Source organism: Octopus bimaculoides, chromosome 2, assembly GCF_046866305.1.
Source record: "Octopus bimaculoides isolate indiv1 chromosome 2, ASM4686630v1, whole genome shotgun sequence".
Lineage (NCBI taxonomy): Eukaryota > Metazoa > Mollusca > Cephalopoda > Octopoda > Octopodidae > Octopus > Octopus bimaculoides.
The window spans coordinates 107,524,286-107,546,785 of record NC_142929.1 but is presented as its reverse complement, the minus strand read 5'-3'; positions in this window follow the sequence as shown (position 1 = coordinate 107,546,785).

Below are 22,500 nucleotides of genomic sequence, written 5' to 3'. Positions count from 1 at the left end.
TTATCCAAAAACAAAAACTGTAGAGTTCTTATAATGGTGTACTTACTCGTATGTACTGTATCTTTCTATCTATCTATCTATCGATCGATCTATATAGATAGACGTATTTTACTCTTATTGCTAACTTTTACACTTTTTTTTACACATTTTTCTGTATTTTGCCTTTAACCCTGTTTTTTCTTGTGCATGTGCGTATATAGACGTGTGTATGAACCTTTTTTTGTGCGCGCCTGTGTGTGTGTGCGAGCGTGTATGCGGGTATGTATATATTTTTTGGCGAATGTGTGGGTGAGCATGTGTGTTTCATGTGAGGGTGCATGTACGTGCGTGTGCGGGCGTGCATGTGTATGTATGGACATGCACGCTTACGCGATTACTATGTACATTTTTACTCCTTTGCCTTTAGTCCCTCCCCTTTCTTAGCGGTCATTCTAATAGCTCTTCTGTTTTAATAACGGTCAATCACACAATAATTTCCTTTGTTTAACGGTCATTTTCATAGCATTTTTTTCGATGGCCCGATAACTGAAGAGATGCCGGCCTGGGTTTGTGCCCCGACATCCGAAACTTGGAGTTATACACCCCCCCACACACACACACACATATTTATAATATTTTAGATTAATGGGTATATGTAGATTAGTGTGTTGAAGTGTTGAGTAGAGCACTAGCACAGTTTGGGCTACCTGGTCCCATCCGCAGTCGGGGTATATTTCCGTTGGATCTACTTCAGGAACTTCGCAGTGTTAATTGAGATAATGATAATTGATAAAGTTACCAGAAGATGGATTTGGTATTAATCTTTATTTTGCACAACGGTCTTTTCGACCCATCCTGCTACTGTCCCTCATGGGTGGGGCTTTAATTATGCAGTCTGGGTCTCATCAGGTTCATCTATGCATAATGCTGTGTCTCGTTTATTTTCTTCCTTTTCTCTTCTGGTGGTTTCGATGTTTTTGGTTCTGATGGTGATGGAACACTGCCACTTGGTACGGTCTCGGACTTGTATTTCAAAGGATTTAGGCTCAAGTCCAGTGTGTGTGTGTGTGTGTGTGTGTGTGTGTGTGTGTGTTCGTAGCGTAAAAGACTTTGTGCAACTCATTCTACAAAGGTACACACAAACGTGCATCTACTTTAAAAACTACTTAGACTACACCAGTATGCTTTCGCCATTATCTTCATGTCTAAAACATCCATTCGTTCATTTATATACTTGAAACAACATACAATGCATTTGCACATACTTACATATATCACACAAGAAATACACGCACACAAACACACACACACAACACAAACATACACATTTATATACGTGTGTGTGCATGTCAATATAAATGTATGTTTACACACACACACACACACACACACACACACACACACACACATATATATACATATAGACATACATACACACGCACGCGCACACACAGTTGTACACGCCGATATGTTCACTCGTATTAACAGAAAAATCATTCTAAAGTATTCTCGAATCCACATATCCCAAACCATTCACGAATTGATATTCCTCCTCATCTTTAGGCCCTCCAGGTAACACTATATAATTCAATCTACATCCAGAGAGGATATATACAGTTTAATTTAATGCCAAATTCTGATGCCAATTTAAAGCAGTAAATCTTTTATTCTTAATTATTGCTTATTAACTTTTTTTTCTTATTTAACTTTGTCGTTGGTTTCCGTAATTCTACGGTAAGTGAATAGCGTGCAGAAAGCCACTTCCGGTACGAACGATATTTCCTCGGGCGAAACAACGTGTCAATAAGCACAAATAACGCTTGGATCTGTTAAGTTTGCTGAAAAATTTCCAAAGCAAGCGATCCAGCTCCATTTTAAATGTAACCATTTTTGTACTTGTAGCAGTCGTAGCTATTGGTGTTGCTGTCGTTGCTGAATGCTGCTGCTGCTACTGCTACTGCTGCTGCTGCTGCTGCTATTGCTACTGCTTCTGCTGCTGCTGTTGTTGTTTTTGCTATTGTTATTGTTGATCCTATTAGAATGCTGTCATGATGCAGTCACATGACCTTGAAGAAAAATTGGCTCCCTTAAAATGATTGAAACGCAAAATACCCCGAAGCTATAAGAGTAGAAGGAACGAAACGGAATAGACGAGGAAAGAGTGTATGAGAGCGAGAATAACAAACCGAAGAGAGAGATTAACAAATAAGAAGAAAGTTACAGGATTAGAGAGATTTAATAAACGTCAAAAAGAGGGAGAGTAGAACATATATATATATATATATATATATATATATATATATATATATATATATAGAGAGAGAGAGAGAGAGAGAGAGAGAGAGAGAGAGAGAGAGAGAGAGAGAGAATGAGTGAGTGAGAATGAGAGAGTGCACGAGAGAAAGTACAAGGAAAGTAAGGAGAGAGAAAGGTGGGGAGAGAAGTCGAAAGACTAAACAAAATAGAGTCTATCATAATTGCGTGAGTTATGATTAAAACAACAACAACAACAACATAATAATAATAATAATAATAATAATAATAATAATAATAATAATAATAATAATAATAATATTAATAATAGTAATAATCACTTTCTATCATAAGCGCAAGGCCTGAAATTTCGGGAGAAGGGATTAAGTCTATTACACCGACCCCTGTGCGTAACTGGTACTTATTTAATCGACCCCGAAAGGCTGAAAGGCAAAGTCGACCTCAGCGGAATTTGAACTCAGAACATAGCGGCAGACGAAATACCACTAAGCATTCCTTTCGGCGTGCTAACAATTCTGTCAGCTCGTCGCGTTAACAACAACAATAATAATAATAATAATAATAATAATAATAATAATAATAATAATAATAATAATAATAATAATAATGGCTTCAAATTTTTCAAGAAGGCAGCAGTTTTGGGGGAGGGGATGAGTCGATTACATCGATTCTAGTGTTTAACTGGTACTTATTTTATCGACCCCCCAAAGGATGAAAGACAAAGTCAACCTTGGGAGATTTTGAGCTCAAACGTAGCGGCTGGTGAAGTACCGCTAAGTATTTCGTTTAGTTTGCTATCGATTCTGCCAGCTCGCCTTAATAATAATAATAATAATAATAATAATAATAATAATAATAATAATAATAATAATAATAATAATAATAATGATGATGATGATGATGATGATGATGATGATGATGATGATGATGATGATGATGATAATAATAATGCAGTACCGGGCAATGACTGTCATGGCTTCTGATCTTAACTGCGTGGAAGTGTTATCACATACATGTTTTCCCTATGGACTACAGCAAATATTCTGCTCAATACCACAGATTTGCTTGTCAGTTGCTTAACCAGTTGAGCATGTCCCTTAGTTGCAGAAGATATGTGCATCTCTGATCACGAGCAGAAGTAGTGGGTGAGAATCATAGCCATATGTTAAGAGGAATTCTTTGGGGTTTGAATCATACACCTCTGGAAACATGGATGTTTCGTTCAACATCTTTAAACAAACCTTATTCAGGGACATTTGAACGGGATGAGCTACTCGACCTGAAGAAAATTCTAACTGGGCCCCACTTATAAAGTAATGCGCTGTTTATCTTGATATGAGATCACCGTGTCGTGCACATATGGTTGTGATGCATGTTCCGGGTGTACCTTATCAGACGGGTAGTCATGATAGGTATATTGAGCTTCGTATATTTGTACTGCAATGTCACAAAATGAGACGGGTAGCTTACGCAAACATTAAATAACAGATTATTTCGCTAACTTTGGCACAATTTGTAAATAACGATATATGATTTAGGAACAGGGCCAGATGCAGACTATTTATAATAGAATTCAATGTAAAATAAGAATTCAATTTCAGCCTAAATGTTTCTCTTTTACTTTCCACAAGTCGCAATATTATATTTTGGCTGAGTTGCCAAAAACATTCGAAAACAGGATTAAGAATTTCACAATATTTAGTTTCATCTATTTTATTTATTTGCAATTATTTCATCGTGTTGTTTTTATTTTTCGTCCTGAGATTTATTTTTGAGTTCGATAAAATAAGTGACATAGTGATTTGCAATCTATACATTATAGCCACACACACAAGCACACGCATCTGCGCGCACGCGGGTACACACGCACGCATGAGTGCTCCTCACCCTATATATATGTATATATATATATATATATATATATATATATATATATATATATTTATATATATATATATATATATATATATATATATATATATATATATATATATAAATACGTATACATGTTTGCATGTATGCACACATACCCATAACTTACGTTCATAAAGAAAATGTTTAATCCTGTTACTACATTAGTAAAAGGAAAAATTCCCTGAATTCTTCAGTAAATGAATCTATCTCAATCAATGTCCATGGGAGATTAGAAAAGCTAAATTCTTGATACAGTTTTCTGAAGAATTTCTTCATGGTTATTTCAAAATAAATTGCTACATATATATTTAGTCTCTAAATTTTGGTTGATGTAATATGAAACCATTGGGAACAAGATATTATGACAAGCTTCTTCAATCTCGAATGACCCGGTTTATCTGGCTATAAATAACTACAAAATAATAAAAAGAAACAATTCACGGCTCTTTATCATGAAAACTTCTCAAACAAGAATAAAATAAACAATGTTAAATCTCTGAACAAGGTATTAACAGTAACTGCACGACAAGGTGAAGTATATTTGCCACTTAAATGTGGCTGACCCCTAAGGGTGGATGTTACTGTTGCTTTTAGCCCCAGGAGAACATCTCCTCCAGCTGGCTATTGACACACATCTGTGTCCGTACGTTATTGACACACATCTCGAGTCCGTACGTATCGCAGATCAAGATGGGAAGGATGACTTCCCTTTGCAAATACAGACAGAACACAGATGTGTGTCAATAGCCAGCTGGAGGAGATGTTCTCCTGGGGCTAAAAGCAACAGTAACATCCACCCTTAGGGGTCAGCCACATTTAAGTGGCAAATATACTTCACCTTGTCGTGCAGCTACTGTTAATACCTTGTTCGGAGATTTAACATTGCTTGTTTTCACTTTTTCGAGATCAGTGAATAATTTCACTGGAAAAAGATAAATGTATTTGCATCGGGATATCTTTCGCATCGAAGGTCGGCGATTGTCGTACGCTGAGGACGGGTAAATACCCAGAAACTCGAGTCCGTACGTATCGCAGATCAAGATGGGAAGGATGACTTCCCTTTGCAAATACAGACAGGACACAGATGTGTGTCAATAGACAGCTGGAGGAGATGTTCTCCTGGGGCTAAAAGCAACAGTAACATCCACCTTTAGGGGTCAGCCACATTTAAGTGGCAAATATAAGAATAAAATAGTTTGCCGTGAAAGGAAATATCAGACATTACGAGCAAAGCCTTTCACTGATGAGATCTTTCAACTTCCTCATCAGATCTCTCCACATTACTTCATTTTGTGAACAATTTCTACTTATTATTTGCAAACGGAGACCATCATTAGTTTTCTTGTATTCTACTGTTCAATTTTTAGAAGTACATACATATATATAGTTATGCATGAGACTGTGTGTTTTCAACTATAGCTCCGGACCGACCAATGCTTTGTGAGTGAATTTCGTAGACGGAAACTACGTAGAAGCCAGTCGTATAATGTGTGTGTGTGTGTGCGCGCGCGTCTTCGAGTTTGTGCATAATCCCAACGTTTGAAAACTGGTGTTGGTTTGCTTACGTCCCCGTAAGCTAGCAGTTTCAGCAAAAGAGACCGAAGAAATACTAGACTTCAAAATGCAAGTACTGGGGTGGATTTGTTTGACTAAACCTTTCAAGGAGGTGCCCTAGTGTGACCACAGTCCAATAACTGAAACAAGTAAAAGATACATACATATGTATGTCTCTCTCTCTCTTTATATATATATATATATATATATATATATATATATATATATATATATATTATAAGGTTTTTAAACTTTTAAATTTTCATATTCAAAAGAGACAGAGACTTCAAATTCGATATATCGATTTATTCACCACTCTATGTTAACATTTCTGTGCCAAACTTATCCAGTGACTGGTCCATTGGATTTAGACATTTGGCACTTCTTCAGGAGTGGTTACCTTTCGAACAAAACACGAAAAAACACATACATAACTATTATTAGGTCTAATAATAGTTATGTATGTGTTTTTTCGTGTTTTGTTCGAAAGGTAACCACTCCTGAAGAAGTCCCAAATGTCTAAATCCAATGGACCAGTCACTGGATAAGTTTGGCACAGAAATGTTAACATAGAGTGGTGAATAAATCGATATATCGAATTTGAAGTCTCTGTCTCTTTTGAATATGAAAATTTAAAAGTTTAAAAACCTTATAATATAAATATAAACTGTGAGAACGACCCTTAAGGAATCTAGTTAATGATCTCCTAAGGTAAGTTCTTATGCTATATTGGTAACGGTTGCTACATCCTCTGGGAAAATTATTATATATATATATATATATATATATATATATATATATATATATATATATACATACATACACACATACATGCACACATACATGCCTATATACACACACACACACATTATTCATAGAAGAACAAGACCGACCAAAATTAGATATCACAATAAAAAGGATGCTTCAATAAATTTCATATTTACTGTCTGTACATAATCTGTGCTACCTCTTAGAGAAATATAGTATACACATTCCTAAGCCCATACACTTTAGAATCAAACTACCATTATTTAATTGGAAGAAAAATCTAAAGTATACCAACAAACTCGGTAAAATACTGAATTCCTGGCCTTCTAATAGTAAGTTTATTTCAAAAATATACCGAAAGAAAATCTCTGCTGCTAGCATTTAGTTCATCTAAGCCAAGACTTCCTCTGACATATTTACTTAACCAATTTCGCAATGTTCCAGTGAGAATGGGTTCAGGTTGTCGTTAGAAAACGAGACAATGTATCTTTGAGTTATCTCACAGAGGCTAAAGAAAGCTCACAAAGATGAGCTTTGTATCAATTTGAATCTAGATCAAACGATGGAACCACGCTGTTTATATGTCTCAACATGCAAGTTGTAATATTTTATTTATATCGATGCACCATTATGTCATAATATTATGAGAATAATGAGTAGTGTCAGAAACTATAGAACACCGGTCATTGTGTTATTGAAGTATGCTGTTTTATCTTCTGCGTTCAGTGAGTTCGATAGAAAGTACTGATAAAGAGGTACTTTGATGAGGTCAATATGATCAACTATACTTTTACTTTAGAATTTGTAGTATTGTGACAATGTTAGAAAGTAACAAATCGAAAATACAAACAGCAAATGAAATGTAACAACAGTAATCCACATTAATCTCCCCTTTGTGAACATAAGGACACAGGAAATGTGTCAAGGCCGACAGGAAGCGGTGCAGCTTCCTAGGTCTAACCAACAGTAGTATTATTTCCTTCAGGGGACTGTCACATTAAGCTGACAGCATACAACTACTTAAGTAATCTACATAGTTTGCATTATCTTGAATAAACATCAGCCTTTTTAGCCTTCATTATCAGATAGATTGCGACATTTCTCAGTTTCAAGGTCATTCGTAAATATCTTAGTCAACACAGTATTAACTTATGGTTCTATATATATATCTAACATAGAGAAAAAGAAAACAGAAAAAAAGCTATAACATCGGCTACGGGATTCGTGTGCTGCGTCTGCTACAAATCATATAATCGTACTAACTGCTACATCAAAGTGATATCACAGTTTGGACAGTCCTGGTTTAAACTAAGTAGCTGAGAGCATGCATACCAGCAGCCTGTCGACGTGGACATCGGTCCACACAATAACAAGGTCTGGTATTACTGGCATTCTGTCGGTTACGACGACGAGGGTTCCAGCTGATCCGATCAACGGAGTAGCCTCCTAGTGAAATTAACGTACAAGTGGTTGAGCACTCCCCGGGCACGTGTACTCTTAACGTAGTTCTCAGAGTGATTCAGCGTGGCACAGAGTGTAACAAGGCTGGCCCTTTGAAATATAGGTACTACTCATTTTTACCAACTGAATGGACTGGAGTAACAAGGAAAATAAAGTGTCTTGCTCAAGGCCACAACACGCACGACCTTACAATTGTGAGCCGAATACCCTAACCACTAAGCCACACGCCTTCACAAGTGTAGCATTTTGTTTGTGTGTGTGCATATATATATATATATATATATATATATATATATATATATATATATATATATATATATATATATATATATATATATATATATATATATATATATGGTAAGTAGCTTGCTTACCAACCACATGGTTCCGGATCCAGTCCCACTGCGTGGAACCTTGGGCAAGTATTTTCTACTTATAGCCTCGGGCCGACCAAAGCCTTGTGAGTGAATTTGGTAGACGGAAACTGAAAGAAGCCTGTCGTATATATGTGTGTGTGTATATGTATATGTATATATAATGTTTGTAGGCTTTTTGGGTGCCTTGTGTTTCTAAGGGTTTTTTGACATATATCTTTTCTATATGTTTGCATGTCCCACATGCTATACCTTCATTTATGTATTCTTTTTTACTACTATTATTATTTTTTTCCTCCTGTACCCTTATTTGTATTTTTTATTTTTATTTTTTATTTTTATTTATATTTTGATTTCAATTGTATTTTTATTTTTATTTCTATCTTATTTTTGCTGTTGTTTTTCTTCTGGTCTCTACCACACCTCTGTTTTTACCTCTTGCTCTACATCTGTATGTAACCCTTTGTGAATCTCTGAAGAGGCCTAGAGGTTCGGGCATGTAACCCCATTTCAAAATGTCACCCGATAATCACTCCGGAAAGGAATATTCGGATAGAATGGGGTCTGCCAAAACTAGGCCGTAACAGCTGTAAGATTAAACTTCTGTTCATCCTCTAATTCCTTATGTACTTTGTACTTCTATATGTAAACCATGTTGGCAAAATAAGATAGTCTGCCATGGACACCTGTGCTTTGGTTCTTTCTTTCTTTTTCTTTTCTTCCTCCCTTTGTCACTTTTGCTATGAATTAAATTAATGAATTCAACGGGATACACCGTCTGCAAGTAGTTGGGTTCAGCATATTATCCTCCATTTTCTAATTGTTACACAAATTTTGGGTAAAACCTCCACTTTTACCCGCTCCCATTGATTGCACCTAGTATAGCACTAGCGTAGCAATAATTGGGTACCCTCCCAGCAGTATACTGGATAGATACTATCCCTTAGTGGGTTGTACCCCCAACCCCTAACTCTCTCACGTTATATATATATATATATATATATATATATATATATATGTGTGTGTGTGTGTGTGTGTGTGTGTGTGTGTGTGTGTGTGTGTGTATGTATGTATGTATGTATGTATGTATGTGTATATGTTTATGTGTCTGTGTTTATCCCCCAACATCGCTTGACAAACAATGCTGGTGTGTTTACATCCGCATGACTTAACGGTTCGGCCAAAGGCACCGATAGAATAAGTACTAGGCTTACAAAGAATAAGTCGCAGGGCGATTTGCTTGATTAAAGGCACTACTCTAGCATGGCCACAGTCACATGACTGAAACAAGTAAAAGAATAAAAGAATATATATACTGCTACACTTGTGAAGGCGTGTGAGAACTACTTTAAGGATACATGTGCCTAGGTAGTGCATGACCACTTGCACGTTAATTTCACAAGGAGGCTGTTAATTTCACCTTTGTCGTCGTAGCCGACGGAATGCCGGTAATACATACATACATACACACACACACAAATATATATATATATATATATATATATATATAGCTCTTCGAAACGCCGGTGTTAAAACGGGGGTAGCTGATGAAGTAGAATGTTCTCTATGTGGCTTGTGTGTTTTCTCGTCTACGTTTTGTTTGCAATGTCCTGTACCCAGATATGCACCTATACATACAAGTGGATGTCGGTATGCACATACCTGTACGTATATATGCATATACTCATTTACTATTTGTTTTTATATATATATATATATATATTTATATATATATATATATATATATATATATATATATATATATATATATATATATATATATATATTAGAAGATAGAAAAATCTGTAACATCGCCTGCATGATGCAAACGTGGCGTCTGTTGTAAACCGTATTCTTTGAAAGTTTGCCACGTACATATAATGTATGAATATATATGTAAATTTATCTACGTATTTGTACATGTATTCCTCTGCTGTATATTTAAACAGATCTGCTACAAACAAAGAATAAATTTTAACGGGAAAAAATAAACCTTAACAAAACATTTTTGTTCTCCATGCTAGATGTTTCCCATTTTTAAAATTCTTTATTTTCACTAAACTGGGCTGTTTAAGAATTCATTGATTTGTCTCCCAGTGACAGAAAAAGAGAATGAGAGAGAACGTAAGAAAGAACGCAAGGGAGAGGGATAAAGAACATATTCGAGCGAAAGCGCGCACACACATTCGAAAATGTAAGAGTGTGTGTGTGTGTGTGTGTGTGTGTGTGTGTGTGTGTGTGTGTGTGTGTGTGTGTGTGTGTGTGTGTGTGTGTGTGTGTGTAAGCATGTGTGCGTGTATATATGTATGTATGTATAACCAAAGCATTTAAGAAATTTGAATAATGCCACTAAAAATATAAACATTAGCATCTAAAACATTTGAATAACCTAGAGGATACTTCTCCCGTTCTCCGTGGAATATAGTGAGTAACGCTGCCAACGGTTGGCTGCACTGCGTTTTTATGATTTAAAGTTAGATCTTTTGTTTACATTTCTTTGGTAGTCAACTGTCTACCATCAGGTTATGAATGACCTTGCTACTGATACCTTTTTATGTATATATATAATCCATACGTGGAGGCGCAATGGCCCAGTAGTTAGAGTAGCGGACTCGCGGTCATAGGATCGCGGTTTCGATTCCCAGACCGGGCGTTGTGAGTGTTTATTGAGCGAAAACACCTAAAGCTACACGAGGCTCCGGCAGGGGATGGTGGCGAACCTTGCTGTACTCTTTCACCACAACTTTCTCTCACTCTTACTTCCTGTTTCTGTTGTGCCTGTAATTCAAAGGGTCAGCCTTGTCACACTGTGTCACGCTGAATATCCCCGAGGACTACGTTAAGGGTACACGTGTCTGTGGAGTGCTCAGCCACTTGCACGTTAATTTCACGAGCAGGCTGTTCCGTTGATCAGATCAACTGGAACCCTCGACGTCGTAAGCGACGGAGTGCCAACAACAACATAATCCATACACTAAATAAAATAAATTGAATAGGAAAAAAATTCTTTACAAGACTTTTATACGCTATTAGTATGGATAACTTGAAAAATTCTCTTTTATCTTTTTGTTTCAGTCATTAGATTATGGCCATGCTGGGGCACCTCGAAAAATTTTCAGTCGAATTTATCGACCCCAGTACTTATTTTATCTGAAGCATGGTACTTATTTTATCGGTCTCTTTTGACGAACCGCTAGCTTACGGCGGACGTAAACACACTAACACCGGTTGTCAAGCTGTGGTTGAGGACAAAGACAAACACGAAGACACACGCACACACACACACACACACACACACACACACACACACACACACACACACACACACACACACACATATATATATATATATATATATGCACGACGGGCTTCTTTCAGTTTCCGTCTACCAAATCCACTCACAAGGCTTTTGATCGACTCGAGGCTATAGCAGAAGACACTTGCCCAAGGTGCCACACAGTGGAACAGAATCCGGAACCATGCGCCGGTAAAAGTACCCCCAGCTATACCTATCCTCCAAAGAGTTCTATCTACCTTTCTTCTCTTCGATTGGAAATTTACTGCCGCTTCACTCAATTGTAGTTCAAATTTTCGATTCATATTCTATCACCCAGGTTCGCCTCAGTTGTCTTTTCATTGCTACTCCAAACCTCAAGCAATCCTATTGAGAGAAAACCTCTCTTAGGTTTTTTTCACCTTTTCTGCGTATGTGTTACACAGAATCTAAAGCACTTTTTATCAGACAAGCATTATTATTATTATTATGAATGACATCGTTTTGTAATAGCCACATGCTAACCAAATCTCATTCCTCAACTCGTATTACAAATTACACTTACGACAAATAACAAGGAAATACAGATTCTCATATCCACCTCATACATATTTTCATATCCTCATCATGAAGAGAAAATTATGTCAAATTCGCTGAATATAGAAGGCACAACAGCATTTAAAGCATAATAAATACTGCATCTCAAAGGCAAGGTCACCTCTACAGGGTCAATCCAGTTCTAAGTTCATTGTACATAGAGGATTTTTACTATTTCGATAACATAACCAGTAGTGCATCTTAAAGTTTAGGCTGCCTCTTCAAAACCAGTGAATATCTTCGCTCTTAACAGCTACTAATTCTCTACCAAGTACATATGTACCCGAGTTTAGAGTGCTAAGACGGTGCAATTGATACACATACAAATATTCTCGACTGTTTGTAAGTAATTTACGAAATTTCACTTATCAACACGCTACGGATTTACAATAACTAGTCCATAGACAATTTGTTTTCTCTCTACTATTGCTGCTCCTGTTCCGAACATTGTAACATTCCCTAAATTATATCGAAGCAGCTTCTACTTCTCTCGTCACGCCTTCTGTGTTGCAGCCTGAACTACATAATAAACATATTGCTTGATCATCTCTTGGCAGAATTTCAACAATCAGACTCACAACCTATGCACTTTATTTTATCAACAAACATTGGCCTAGAGAAGTTCGAAGATTATCCTGACTATTATTTTTAGAAAAAAAAAAGACTCTTTATATTTGGCATGAAACACTTCAGTCAAGCACTAATATTCTGGATGCAAAAAGTATTTCTCTTAAATTCTAGATTACACCTTAGAAAACTAAACAAAACAAACGACACTTGCGGGAGAATTCATATGTTTATTGTTGCTTATGTAAGGAATTGATGTGGAGGCGCAATGGCCCAGTGGTTAGGGCGGCGGACTCGCGGTTAAAGGATCGCGGTTTCGATTCCTAGACCGGGTGTTGTGAGTGTTTATTGAGCGAAAAACACCTAAAGCTTCACAAGGCTCCGGCAGCGGATGGTGGCGAACCCTGCTGTATTCTTTCACCACAACTTTCTCTCACTCTTACTTCCTGCTGCTGTTGTGCCTGTAATTCAAAGGGCCAGCCTGGTCACACTGTGTCACGCTGAATATCCCTGAGAACTACGTTAAGGGTACACGTGTCTGTAGAGTGCTCAGCCACTTGCACGTTAATTTCACAAGGAGGCTGTTCCGTTGATCGGATCAATTGGAACCCTCGACGTTGTAAGCGACGGAGTGCCATCATCAGAAGGAATTGATACTATATATAACACGCCAGTAGTATAAAAAGTTCACGTCAATGTACTTGAAATGCAAGTGTACCAGATAAAATCCAACAACAAAAAAACTCCTTAATGTATAAAACTTATACATATTTCTACCAATCTCATTAACTCTCTTGCACGAGCCACAGTACCATAACACATAGCCAGTTACTATCATGGTGACGTTAATTTCTGTATTAAATGATGGTGGAAAACCAAGACACATAGCACTGGACGTGACTTAACATTGCGACTAAACTGCCTTTATCACTAGCGTAGCTAGAGTGTGTGCCGCCCGGGGCAGCCCTTCAATTTGCCGTCCGCGGGCCCCCACATAAATAAATATTGCCTACAGCAGACCCAAAAGTGTTGCCGCTCGGAGCGGACCGCCCCCTTCTAGCTACGCTAGTGCCCTTTATATTATAAACAACTCACAACGACAGGCATACATATCCAAATAACCTATCCGTTCATCACCTACTGTTCTACACACCTCCATGTTAAACAATTCCCTCACTTTTCTCTAACCACTTGCATATCATTACAAGGCCTCGCTGAAGCACACAACATAAAATAATCGCTAAAGCAAAAGATGAAATTACACTTCGCAGAATGAGATAAGACCATGATCAATAGCGTAACCAAGGATTGGGGTGTCATGCGGGCGGTCCATCCCGGGCAACGCTTTCATGGGAACAATACTTTGAGATCTGTTGTATAAGCTTGTATATGTTGTATTAGTCCGGTAAAGACGGCAAACCAAAGGGCTACCAGGACGGCACACATGAAGCTGCGCCACTGACTATAATCACCAACATTGATACTGCATTACATAGAAATGATTTTACAAACACCCAAAAGCAACATAAGAATTACAACCGAAACTACGTAACTAAAATAGCCAGCCCGATTACAGCTAAGGACAATCTCAGAGGAATCGCCCCGGTACCGGTACTTAAACAGCAGAAATAGAATCGACCGTGCAGTAACTAAACAAGGAAATAACAAAAATATATAGCGGAAAACTGACAGTTACTTGTATCTTAATATAAATCCCCAAAGAACCAGAAGTACACTATACTGTATTGACAAGCGAATTACAACATTAATAATTCTAACGGCCACATCACATCATATATCGCAATACACTGTTACACACTCACATACATAGACACATGCACACGTTCGCGCGCGTGCGTGCACACACACATACATACACAAACACACACACATACACACTAATGATGAATTGGTTATGATCGTCGGATACAATGTCTTGTAGTATTTGTTCCAGTTTTCTACGCTCTGAAATCAAATTCGCCCTATATAATTTTTCGATAAAAATATACCATTCTAGGGCGGTTGATTGGCAAAGTTGTTGGTACATCGGATTGGATACCTATTCTGGCTTTTTTGCGTTCTGAGTTCAAATCCTGAAATGGCTTATAAAGTACTTCGTCGTCGGTTTAACATCTCGACTTGGCACTACAATTGCCTTTAAAGTTCAATGTCGCAAGCATTCGGATCAGGCCTCAGGTTTGAAGATATTTTCTTTCCTTCTTCGCACCAACTCCTGAGGCCTTGTTAAAAAAGATAATAAAATAGAGTACATGTAGGTGTGTTTACTACTGATTCATTTATCACTGATCTGAGATAACACGATACGCTCTGTAGTAAACCATGGTACGCTTATCATGCATTGATTTGTGAGAAGCGTAACATGGGTTGGTAATCGGTCAAAGATTTCGCTTCTACTGCAAAAATGCGCCCCGGAAACCACCCAAAATGCTCAGCTACCCAGAATGAATAGTCTATCGCTTGCGTATAAATGACTGTGCTGCGAGCGTATATTTTTATACAGATCTACGTACTTGTACCCATCAACAAGGGGCCTATGAAAAGAAAAAAAAATTCGAAGACGCCTCATCCTATGAAAAATCGAAGGCGAGTGAATTTTAGAGAAAATCAAGAAAATATTTTACGATGAAAGTTTCGCTGCTGTGGGTCACGAATTTGGCATCAATGAATCTACCATTTGTTCCTTTTACAACGTACATGGAGAGGATTCAGCTATTACAGATTCATTTATTATGGCTTTGTATGTATGTGTGTGTGTGTGTGTGTGTGTGTGCGTGTATGTGTGTGTGTGTGTGTGTGCGTGTGTGGAAGGGGAAAACCATACCCCATGATAAACAAAGAGTTCTATTACTAAAATACAAAGAATTGTTACACTTGCTAACATCCTCAAATTCTGATAGCAACACATCGCAAAAGCAAACAAATACAACGAATTGAACCGTGTATTTGTGCATACCACCTAGTTGTTCGATAGATTCAATAGAACTTATGCACCAAACAGTACTCAATACGTAAGATAGAATACATTTATGTGTGCAACATTACCGTTTCATAGCAGAGAAACTCTGAGTTTCACGTGAAACGAGAAATAATGTGAAACTGTGTCACGAACAAGGAATGTTTATATATTGTATATGTGTGTGAATGCGCGTGCGTGTATACGCGAATGAAAATTAAGCAAACATATTGCACATAAATATTTCTTCATTAATTTCAAGCAATTATACATTCCTCATTGACTTTGTATACTTAAGTACGCTTTACTTCATCAGTGTACCTGGCCATGGTTCACTGAGTTCGTTTTTCTTATTCATACTTCATTGATTTTATGTACCTTGCAAACAAACTAATTGACCGACAATTTCTATTATCACAGATATAACATAACATTTATTACTCTGCTATGAAATTTTATTGTTTTGTCTCTAGTTTTTCTTCAAACGTTTTGTAATAACCAGATTTGCACAAGCTTGCTGTAACCTTCACACATATATGTGTGCGTTTTGTGCGTATGTACGAGCGTGTATGCGTATACACACACATATATAAAAGAATATATAAATATATATATACAAATGTAATATATATATATATGTGTGTGTATGTGTGTGTGTATTAATAAATATTTTTATACATACATTCATACATATATACAGAGAGAGAGAGAGAGAGAGAGAGAGAGAGAGAAAAGAAGAAGAAGAAGAAGAAGAAGAAGAAGAAGAAGAAGAAGAAGAAGAAGAAGAAGAAGAAGAAGAAGAAGAAGAAGAAGAAGAAGAAGAAGAAGAAGAAGAAGAAATGCGAGAGGCACAAGCATGGTCCTACGGTTAAGAAGTTCGTTTCAGCCATATGAGATTTCAGATTGAACTCCACTGCGTCACACCCTGACCAAATGAAGAATAGTTGAGAAGTCACATGTCTGCTGGATCAGAACCTTAGTCATTATATAGATGTGTGTATGTACGAGTGTGTGTGTATGTGTAAGAGTGTGTGTGCGTATAGGAGTGTGTGTGTGTAAGAGTGTGTGTGCATGTAGGCGTGTGTGTGTGTGTAAGAGTGCGTGTGTATGAGTGTTTAGATATCATATATATGTGTGCATGTACGTATATACACACATAGTTTTGCATGCATGTATAACATATCATAACACTTCTTAATCTCTAGGCCACACACCCTGACTCCTAGATTTGCAGTGTCCTATGCTCCTAAATATCATTGTCCTATGGTTTCAATGTATTAAATGGTTTATAAGGAAGTGCTTGAAAGATTTTGCTATTAAATTCCTTATCTATCCTGACACACTAACATGGAGTTTCTGATTCACATCAATGGTGTTTCCTTATCGTAGACGTAGGAAGTTCTCTAACTATTCCGAGACAATCATCTGATGTTTATCATTCAGTTATCAACTTTGTTGAAGGCCTTGCAAAGCAGCAGATTTACATATGAATGACCGGGTAGCTGTTTCAATATTTAGCCTTAACATTGTAGAAGCTGTGATAGTTTTCCACCTGCTACGTTTTTGATAATTTTCCACTTTGTATATTGGCCTTTAGAATCTGCTTTATTTCTCGTTTATAGCTAGAATATATTATACCTTCCTTCAACTCTTGGAGCATAAGCACTTAAAAAAGAAACTTTTGAAAAGTATTAAAAGATTTTGTTAGAGTTTAAGCTCATATTTATCTACACTTGATATTTCTTTTTCCATTATAACAATGTAATCGTTATTTGTTACTTCTCTAGAGAGGTAGTGCTCAAGAATGCGGCTGACTTACTATTTGCATATGTCTTTGGAGTTAAGCAGTCAGGGCCTATTTCCTTGGAACTGTAGCCCTGTTATTTAATGCAATGAAGCTGGTTCATTTGCCAATTTTTAGAAACATTTAGCTTTCTCCTTTTCCTTTATAGTTTTTTGTAAGAATGATTATTTTATTAAATGCATCTTTTATTATTTGTATTTTCCGTGATTTCTTTATCCAAACATGTTGAAATTTTTAGTCATTGACCTATCCGAATTTTTGTTGTTTCTTTTGTTTTTTTTTTTTTGTTCCAAGGAATTATATTTTTGTGAATATTCACTTTTCCTCTAAGATACATTTAATGCATACGGTTTGCATTATTAACAAAAATTGCAGGCAACGAGCAGGCAGAATCGTTAGCATACCGGGCAAAATGCTTAGCGGCATCTCGTCCGTCTTTACGTTCTCAGTTCAAATTCTAGCGGGGTCGATTTAGCCTTTCATCCTTCTGGTGTAGACAAATTAAGTACCACTGAAACACTGAGGTCGAAGTAATCGACTTGTTCTTTCCCCCAAAATTTCAGTCCTTGTGCCTTTAGTAGAAAGGATTATTAACATAAATTGTTTAAGTTTCATGTTATTGTCAAGCACGAAGAAATTTTCTGTTCAGTTTTGTTTGAAGCTTTCATAGGAAAATCTTCCTATGAGCTCGTGGAAAACCAGGCACCTAATGAAATGCGTAGCTACAGTTTCTTCTGGACGGTACTTTAATTCAATTGTGAACAGGGAAAATCTTTATGGTTACAAAAAATTCGTATGATGGATGAGTTACATGTTAGTTAAAAATTATAGAATTATAGCACTGAGCAGATATGGTGTTTTTATACCTTCTACCATACGAGAGAATTTCTTCTTCACAATAACGGCAGTGGATTTGCCATTAGAAGTTGAAATATGTCACAAAGCGTATTTTAACCAACCTAAATTTCGCTTATGCCTAATCACTGCTTGGCGCTGATACTGCTGATTTTATTCCACCCGGGTGATTTGATAGGGCAACTCGGTCAATTTTGTTGACTGATTTTTAGTTAAAGCGATGGCTTTAAATCTGCCCAGAGTTACTCCTCTTCGGTGTTTTTCATTCAAGAAGACTAAAGAGGTATTGGTATCCAGAAGACTAAAGAGGTATTGGTATCCAGAAGACCCAAGGTGGCAGGTAACGCTATGTAAGTGCTATGGAAGAACCGTACTTAAACTATCGGTTCGATAATGATACGAGTGAGGAGTCTAATGCGGATCTTGTATGAACATGTATATGCTAAATAAAATGAGACAACAAAGCCAAAGCTGTGTGGAGTTTACAGGACATTTATACAGAGAAAGTTAGTCTTACAGCTGTTTCTGGGATATTAGGGATATCCCTTCATCAGAGACGATGTGATATGGTTAAATAGAGGGAAATATTAGCGTTCAATATAGGAGTTATTTTGGAAAAAGAGCAAACAATGAGTATAGAGGAAAATAGGAGAAGGGATGTAGAGATAAAAATAAGAATGTATAAAGATGTTACAGTTGCAGTTCCATTATCAAAGGAAAGTGACGTGTAGAAGTGGTATAAATGCTTCCTGTCCGAGGTATGTAAATTCCAATAAGAGTTCATATTTTGTCATTACAAATGGAAAGTGTGGAGACGTAGATTCCATGTGCTGCTTATTCAAAGAGGTGTTGTGGTGTGAATGAAAATTTGAGAATATAATGATAGTATTAAGTGGATAGAGAAAGGAGAAGAGATATGTATGTTAAAATGAAGAGAGAGTTCAGAGGAAAAGGTGAGAAAAAAGAAGGAAAGAAAGAGGAAGAGAAAATGAAAAAGTGTAAGGAAAGGAAAAAAGAGTGTTAGTTGGTGGTCAAGATACTAAGAGGGGCATGGGAGAGGGGTAGGAAGAGATAAGAATGTAAGTAATGAATATGTGTGAGGTGTGTGGGGGTGGGGTGATATGTCAGAATACCATTAAGAGATGGGTACAGAAAAAGGTATAGGAGGGAGGGTTTCAAAAATGAATAGTAAACCACAAAGCGGAAGGGAAGAATACTAAGAATGGTCAAGTTTCTATAAATATTTATTCTATAAGTATTTATTCTAATGGCTAATGGTCTAATGTGATAGTGTGGATAGAGGAATCAGAGAGAAAGAAAGAAAGAAGTGCATATAGATACACGCACGCACACATGTACATTTAAACCTGTACGCATGCATACATATATAGGGTCCGGCAAAATGATCTGACACATTTGTAGGTTTAATAAAAGACAAATAAATTATGCTCCACGATACGGAAAATGTTTGGTTTCAACAGGATGGGGCAACAGCCCACACTTCTCGACGTGCGATGGGAATTTTGAGGGAGATGCTTCCTGGTCATTTAATCTCATTGCGTGGTGACATCGGTTGGCCCGCCCGATCACCTGATTTAAATCCTTGCGATTTTTTCCTCTGAGGATACCTCAAGTCAAAGGTATACATTAATCGCCCTCGATCTATTGAACAACTTAAAGATGCCATTCGTCAAGAAATGGCTGCAATTCCTCATGAAATGATCCGCCGAGTTATGGACAACTTTCATGAACGCCTTCGACAGTGTATGGACAATGACGGCTCCCATTTGACTGATTTAATTTTTAAAACCAAATGAAACAAAATGGCATTATATGTACTTTTCAAAAATAAATAATTTTTTTTTTGTTTCTTTACTTTTTAATTTTTTTTAAAATCCCAAAATGTGTCAGATCATTTTGCCGGACCCTGTATATATACACATACGCACACACAGATATACATATATACACATATACGCATACATGCACACACAAGTATACATATACATATATATATATAGATATATACAAACATACATACATATATATATTCTGATTATATGTCTGTGCACACGTTTGAATGTGATGTGTGCCAGAGGGTTTGCAAATCCAATGGGGGTCTTAAAAGACATGTTAGGATCCACAATGAGCAGAACTTACTTGCAGGTATTGGTAGTGCAAATCAGAGGTGCAATCTGTGTGGGTGTTTTTTCAAAACACTGTCTGGTTTAAAAAGCCACATCAGACGCCATGAAAGGGCTAAGGCGTAGGTGCAGGAGGTGGTCAAACTCTGTTTAAGGAGTAGACAACCACCATATATATATATATATATATATATATATATATATATATGCACATACACGCATACCCTTAAATACATGCATATACGCATACACGTGCGCACACTGTCACATTAACCAGTAGAATAAACACATAAGTCTATTTAGAGAAACTTGACCATTCTTAGTATTCCCTTCTGTTTTCCGGTTTACTACTCACTTTAAAAAACACTCTTCTGTACTTTTTTATGTACCCATCCCTTAATGCAATTCTAACATATCACCCCACCCTACACACCTCACACATATCTCTTCCTACCCCTCTCCCATCCCCCTCTCCCATCCCCCTCTCCCATCCCCCTCTTAGTATCTTGACCACCAAATTAACACTCCTTCATTTTCACTTCTTGTTTTCATTTTCTCTTCCTCCTTCTTTCCTTTTCTTTTCTTACCTTTTCCTCTGACCTCTTCGTTTTAATACATACATCTCTTTCCATTTGTAATGACAAAATATGAACTCTTATTGGAATTTATATATACCGGCCAGGAAGCATTTATACCACTTCTACACGCCACTTTCCTTGGATAATGGCACTGCAACTATAACATCTTTATACATTTTTATTTTTATCTCTACATTCATTCTCCTATTTCCCTCTATACTCCTTGTTTGTTCCTTTTCCAAAATAACTCCTATATTGAACTCTAATATTTCCCTCTATTTAACCATATCACATCGTCTCTGATGAAGGGATATCCCTAATATCCACAAAACTGCTGTAAGACCAACTTTCTCTGTATAAATGTAACCATAACTTAGCGGGTCGTCAAAAGAGACTGATAGAATAAGTATTAGGCTTAGAAAGCATAAGTTCTGAGCTCGATTTGTTCGACTAAAGGCGGAGCTCCAGCATGGCCGCAGTCAAAATGACTGAAACAAGTAAAAGAATAAAAATAAAGGAATATATAATAATAATAATAATAATAATAATAATAATAATAATAATAATAATAATAATAATAATAATAACTCTGCAAACAATATTTTCCAGAATTATCAACGACAACATACTGGATTCTATTACTGGAATAAGGAGACGTGCTTTAAGAGGACAAAGCTTGAATTTGAGGTGTTAAGGAAAATTATTTACTTGTTTCACAAAATCATGATTTCAGAAGTAGCATAAGATGGAGAGTCCTGGAGTTATGTCGCGTTCTTGTGGAATGGAAAGTAAGTAGCTTTCAATATAAATCTGAATGTCAAAATATGCCCGATATTGTACTTGGGTCGCAGGATAGATCCTGCACTTTACAATTCAGACAACTTTTGAAAATCATGTAATTATGAAATCAGTTACGAAAATGTAAATAAATTTTAAAGATTGTAAAGTGCCTTTTCAATGCTTTTCCTCTCCTTTTACTTCTACTCATATGAAATTATAATTTATTCTACAGTATACATACTTATATACGTGTATATATAATTATATGTACATGTATATGAATGTGTGTGTGCGCGAATATACGCATGTATATGTAACCCAACGCTTTTTTTCTCCCTTTCTACATGATTTAGTAAAAAGAGCCGATGTACCACATGTTAAAATAGCTCTGAAATCTCACTAAAAAAGCACATACTACCACCTTAAAAATAAAAAAAAGGACTCTAGATAAAAAAAAAGGCAGGAATGTCTTTGAATATAGGTGCTAACGGTCAAGACCACTTAAGAGTTAGATAACAGCAGGCAAAACAATTATCATTATAGCTGTGAAGAAGCTACCAACAATAAATTTGATATATTATTTCTTTTGAACTTGATCCAAAA